Genomic DNA, 5,365 nt, shown 5'->3' on the forward strand with positions numbered 1-5,365 from the left:
ATAGGCTAACAAAATATGCTCACTTCTTCCCTATCGCTACTACATACTCAGCAACTCAGGTGGTAGAGGTCTTCTTAAGGGAGATTTTTAGATTACATGGTTTTCCTCAAAGCATTGTGAGTGACAGGGACATCCGCTTCATGAGTCACTTTTGGCAGGAGATATTTCAATTGTGTGGCACTGAGCTTACACCTAGTACCAGTTATCATCCACAGACTGATGGTGAAACAGAGATTGTAAACAAATGGGTGGAAGGGTATTTGAGGAACTATGTGGCAGATCAACAATGAGCTTGGGTCAGATGGATATATCTCTACGAGTATTGTTACAATACTACATATCATATGACTATACAAATGACACCCTTCATGGCACTTTACGGCTATGAGGCACCTAGTTTCTTAGATTTGTTGTTGGGAGACAATTGAGTACCCTATGCAGGTGAACTATTACAAGAAAGTAAGGATATAGTTGCTACTCTCAGAGACAACATTGCTAGAGCTTAGAACTAGCAAAAATAGTATGCAGACAAGAAGACGACTGCACGTAGTTTTGACGTAAATGACATGGTTTACCTCATGTTGCAGCCATATAAGTAGTCCACTCTCAAGAAGAATGGTGTAGAGAAACTCAAGACACACTATTATGGACCATTCAAGATCATTAAACGAGTTTTTTGAGGTGGCTTATGAGTTGGAGCTTCCCACAGATAGTAGAGTGCACAATATGTTTCATGTATCATGCCTCAAAAAGGTATTGGGTCAGAATGTGATGCCTTCTATAGTATTACCTCCCTTGGATGATGAGGGGAAATTTATCTTATTGCCAGAATCCATTCTGGATAGTAGAGAGAAGCAGCTTCGCAGGAGAGTAATCAGAGAGTATCTAGTTAAGTGGAAAGATTTACCTGTTGAAGAAGTGATTTTGCAGCATCCAGCATTAAGATTGCTTAAGGCCAAGCAATTTTAGGAAGGGCGGACCTGTAATGTCCCCATTTTTTGGAGGATTTAAATTATTTATAAAGTTATCAATAAAAATATATTACAAGATAACTTTATATTTAATTAACTCAATAAAGTGATATTTTATAAAATCATTAAATAAAACAATCTTCTAGAGGTTGCTAGAAGAAGCGATGAATAAATAAAAAGGAGGCCGACCTATCGAGAAAAAAATAAATAAATAGGCATTGAGGGCTCATTGCCTATCATCCAGATTTATTATTGATTTTTTCTTATGTGCATTGTAGAGCCTAGGGTTTCTGGAAGTAGTCACAATTGGCCATTGAGAACAAAAACTCTCAATTGGTACACAATTTTGAGGGTGTGAAAGATCACTTGAATTATTGCAGCTGTGGGAAGGATATTTCAGTCCTTTCACTTGTGCTTAATTGCTAGTTTGGAGTTTCCAATGGAGTTGCACTTTCACCATATCATCTTCAGCATTTAGTCTCCACCATTTGATCAATCTAGTGGCCTATTGGTACTGGTCATTACATATTGTGAATCTTTAATTTTTATTTGGTTCATTACATTTATGTTTTAAATGTGTGCGTTATTATAGATTTAAATGATAAAGTAGAAGAGCATATGTTTCCATATTCTATTGATCTCAACCATACACCAATGGATGATGCAATGCAAATGGGAGATGGTAAAAAAATCATGAAGTAAGATTTAGTCAATTTTGAGTATTCAATTTGTATATTGGTTTTATCTAAGTTGATTTGTGAAATGTACATATTTTTGCAGTGTTAATCGATCAATAAAATAGTCAGCAACTATATTTGGATCTTAATCAAGAAACATCAACATTAGTAAATGCAATAGGAACTAGAGATGGTGAGAACATTATGATATTCAAAATTAATCAATTTTGAATATTTCTTTTGTTAATTAGTTTTATAACTAGCTCATGTTTTTATAGGTATGGATGATACTATAATGGAGGGTCATGGTAATATCTTTTCGGATAATCATTTTTTGAATTAGTGTAATAAGAGTTATCTACTGACTGTTTTAACTCTATTCAGAATTTGACTCTTGGAGATAATACCTTGTTGATGAATATAAATATTTTATATACTTTTGAGTGGGACAAGTATTGAGTCTTTTAAAAATTGACTAACTTTCATAGGAGATTTTAAACATTTTATCTAGAGAAATAAAAATTAATCTATAAGGGTAAAATAAATTTACAATATACTAAATTGTATATTAAATTCTTAGTGAAATAATTTATTATAATAGTTTTGTAAATTGAATTTGACTTAATTACATCAATAAAATAATGTTCTAAATTACCATATTAACATAAATATCTTTTGATTTGTTATATGTTAAAACGTGATAAGCATAATGTTCAAAAAATATATTTATTTATTATCTTATTTATAAAAATATATATAATAAAATTTAAAACAAATTAAAAATAAAATGTATAATATCTCTTTTTTCATTTACCAATATTTGAAATAAAATAAAAAAATTAACTTATGTATGGAAATTACTTTTTAAATTATTTTTAAAATATTTTAAAATTATTTCTATTTATTTTAACTAAAATTGTTCATGAACATCTATCATCGAATAGTTAAGTTTCCTAGCTTTTGATTTATCTTTATTGGTTAGAGTAAATCTTATTGCTATCATTATGAATGTGACACTATTATTATTTTATTAAATTTTTATAAATAAATGAATAAAATAACTTAATTTTATATTGATCATTAATATTTAATTTTAATCTCTTAATTTAATTTGGTCATTCTATTTAATATTTGGTTTAAATCTTTAGCCTAAAATAACTTTATTATTATCTCTTGATTTAATTTTGAGGATTGTAAGCTCACAATTTTAAATTTGTCATATAGTGTTTAATATAGTGTTTCAGTTCATTAAAAATCAACTCACGAAAATGATACTAAGTTTACCATGAGTAAACTTGGAGCAGACTGGATAGTAAGCAGGACAAAGAAATAGCAACACGGGGGATGGCATATGGAAATGCTATGGTGGATGGGACGCGTTGGGGAAGAAATGAGTCGGCTGGGTAACCGCAGCAAAACTATTGGTGGATGAGACATGGTGCTTTCCAGGCAAGTAGTCATACTCAAAATTAGCATGTTTAGCTAATTATATTGTACCATGGATCTCACATCGATCCATCACCATGAAAACTAAAAAAGATTTATTTTTGATCTACTTTAGTAAAAAAATCTGTAACGATAGAACATAACATGTAAATCGAAAAGAGCTCCTACTTCAGTATAACCATGAAATGGAAATTCAGAGATGAGAAGAAATGATTAAGGGAAAATTATGACCTCGAAAGTGGGAAAATCATACTCCACGAAGGGCGATATTTGTATTTCCAAAAGTTTGTGGAAAATGAGAGACTCTAAGGAAGAATAATGCCCCACGATTGACTTGACAAAATTTGTGGGCTCATTCGTCGAATCGCCAAACCATGATTGCGAATATGCGACATAATCGGCTGGTCTCACCAATCACGGGGCGTGTTTATACCGCAACGAACGAAAGTGATGTTTAGGCTGAACCAGCATCGAATTGGAATTATGGCTTATGAAGGCAGATATTTGTAACTTACAATATTTGTAGCCTCGTCTATCTAAATCGTTAAAGTATCACTTCAATTACGTGAGGAATTCGGCTTGTCTAATTTGTTTCACGTCTTCCTAGTGTTCACACTCTTAAAGACATAAACACGGAAAACTACAGAGTTCTTTAGTGTTACAATGTGCCTATATAAAGTCACTTGTTGTCCTCTAGGGGACAGCGCAATTTAGTGAAAAAGAGAAATGGAGTGTTCTAAGCTAATGAGCGTTATGGCTTTGATATGTTTAAGTATTCCCATGGTGGCATCTTCTTCTCTGGGAGAGTTCGGATTTAGAGTCAATCTGACTCGCAGAACAGAAGGGGGCTTCAATTCTACCGAGGGATTACGCTCGGCTGTCGATCGAAGCAAGAAACGCATGAATGCGATTGAGGCGTTTGTAAAGCAGCAGATAGCCGGGGCACAATTAGATGCTGAAACGCCCGTTCAAGCTGGGACTGGAGAATTTCTGATGAGCATTGCTGTAGGAACACCCCCTGTGAGCTTCGAAGCGATTATTGACACACAGGGTGTGATCTTGTTTAGACCAAGTGCGAGCCTTGCCAGGACTGCTCTCAATCTACGCCAATATTCGACCCCTCCAAATCGTCTTCCTACTCCACTGTTTCATGCACTGACTCTCTCTGTGATGCTCTTGGTACTTTCAAAACTGCATGCAATCCAGACTGTGCTTTTAGGTACACCTACGGCGATGGCTCTCAAACAATCGGTGACCTGGCAAAGGAGTCGGTTTTCGTTGGCAACGCCAGCGACGGCATGTTTGCGGGCATTATTTTCGGATGCGGCCATGACAACCAAGGTTTCATCTCTTGCTACGCGGATGGTCTTGTGGGGCTCGGAAGAGGTGATCTCTCACTCATCTCTCAATTGGGCTCCAAGGTAAATAACAAATTCCTCTACTGTCTCGTCTCTAGAACTGACTCGGCTTCGCAAACAAGCCCTCTTATTTTCGTCGACAGCGCTTCCTTGAACGGAGCTAAGACGATCTCTTTCATTACGAACAGTGCGAGTTCTTCTTTCTGGTATATTCCTCTTACAGGAATTACCGTCAATGGCAACGCCATCGATATTCCGGCCGGAACATTTGATCTGGGATCGGACGGTAGCGGAGGCATGATCATCGACTCGGGAAACACCCTTACCTATCTAGTCTAGGCAACGTACGACCCAGTGGAAGAAGTGATTCAGTCGGCCATTAGTCTGACTCCAACAGACGGCTCTTCCGTGGGGCTTGATCTGTGTTACCAGACATCCAGGGACGTCACGCTGCCAACCGTAGTCTTCAATTTTGAAGGGGGCGTGGATTACGAGCTTCCAGGCGACAATCTTTTCGTTCAGCAGTCTGGTCTCTTGTGCCTCACCATGGGTGGCTCCAGCCAAATGTCCATCTTTGGAAATGTACAGCAGCAGAACTTCCACATCCTGTACGACAATGCTCAGAACACTCTCTCCTTCATGCCTGCCAAATGTGATTCTCTTTGAATAGTGAATCATCCTCTTAATCTGCCTTCTCTTCGTCGGCACTGGCTAAATAGCCGAATATTTGCACCGGTCTATTAGCCAGTGCTGTTACTCCCGTCAGTTCCGTCAATCTCTGTACTTCCCAACAAATGTAGCGGTCTTCAAAATATTTAAATTACTGTGGAATGACGGCTGACTACAATGACTACCCTGAAATAGTACAAGCCGTCGCTTCAAATGTATTTTTTTCCCACCTTTTTTAGATTTT

At 36.4% G+C, this 5,365-nt stretch overlaps 1 pseudogene; it reads left to right on the forward strand.

Moving 5' to 3' along the window:
• Window positions 1-3,820: 3,820 nt before the first annotated feature.
• Window positions 3,821-5,118, forward strand: LOC149568343 (aspartic proteinase nepenthesin-1 pseudogene; annotated as a pseudogene).
• Window positions 5,119-5,365: the final 247 nt, after the last annotated feature.

This window comes from Cupressus sempervirens, chromosome 3, assembly GCF_028749045.1.
Source record: "Cupressus sempervirens isolate cs-2001-9-10 chromosome 3, ASM2874904v1, whole genome shotgun sequence".
NCBI lineage: Eukaryota > Viridiplantae > Streptophyta > Pinopsida > Cupressales > Cupressaceae > Cupressus > Cupressus sempervirens.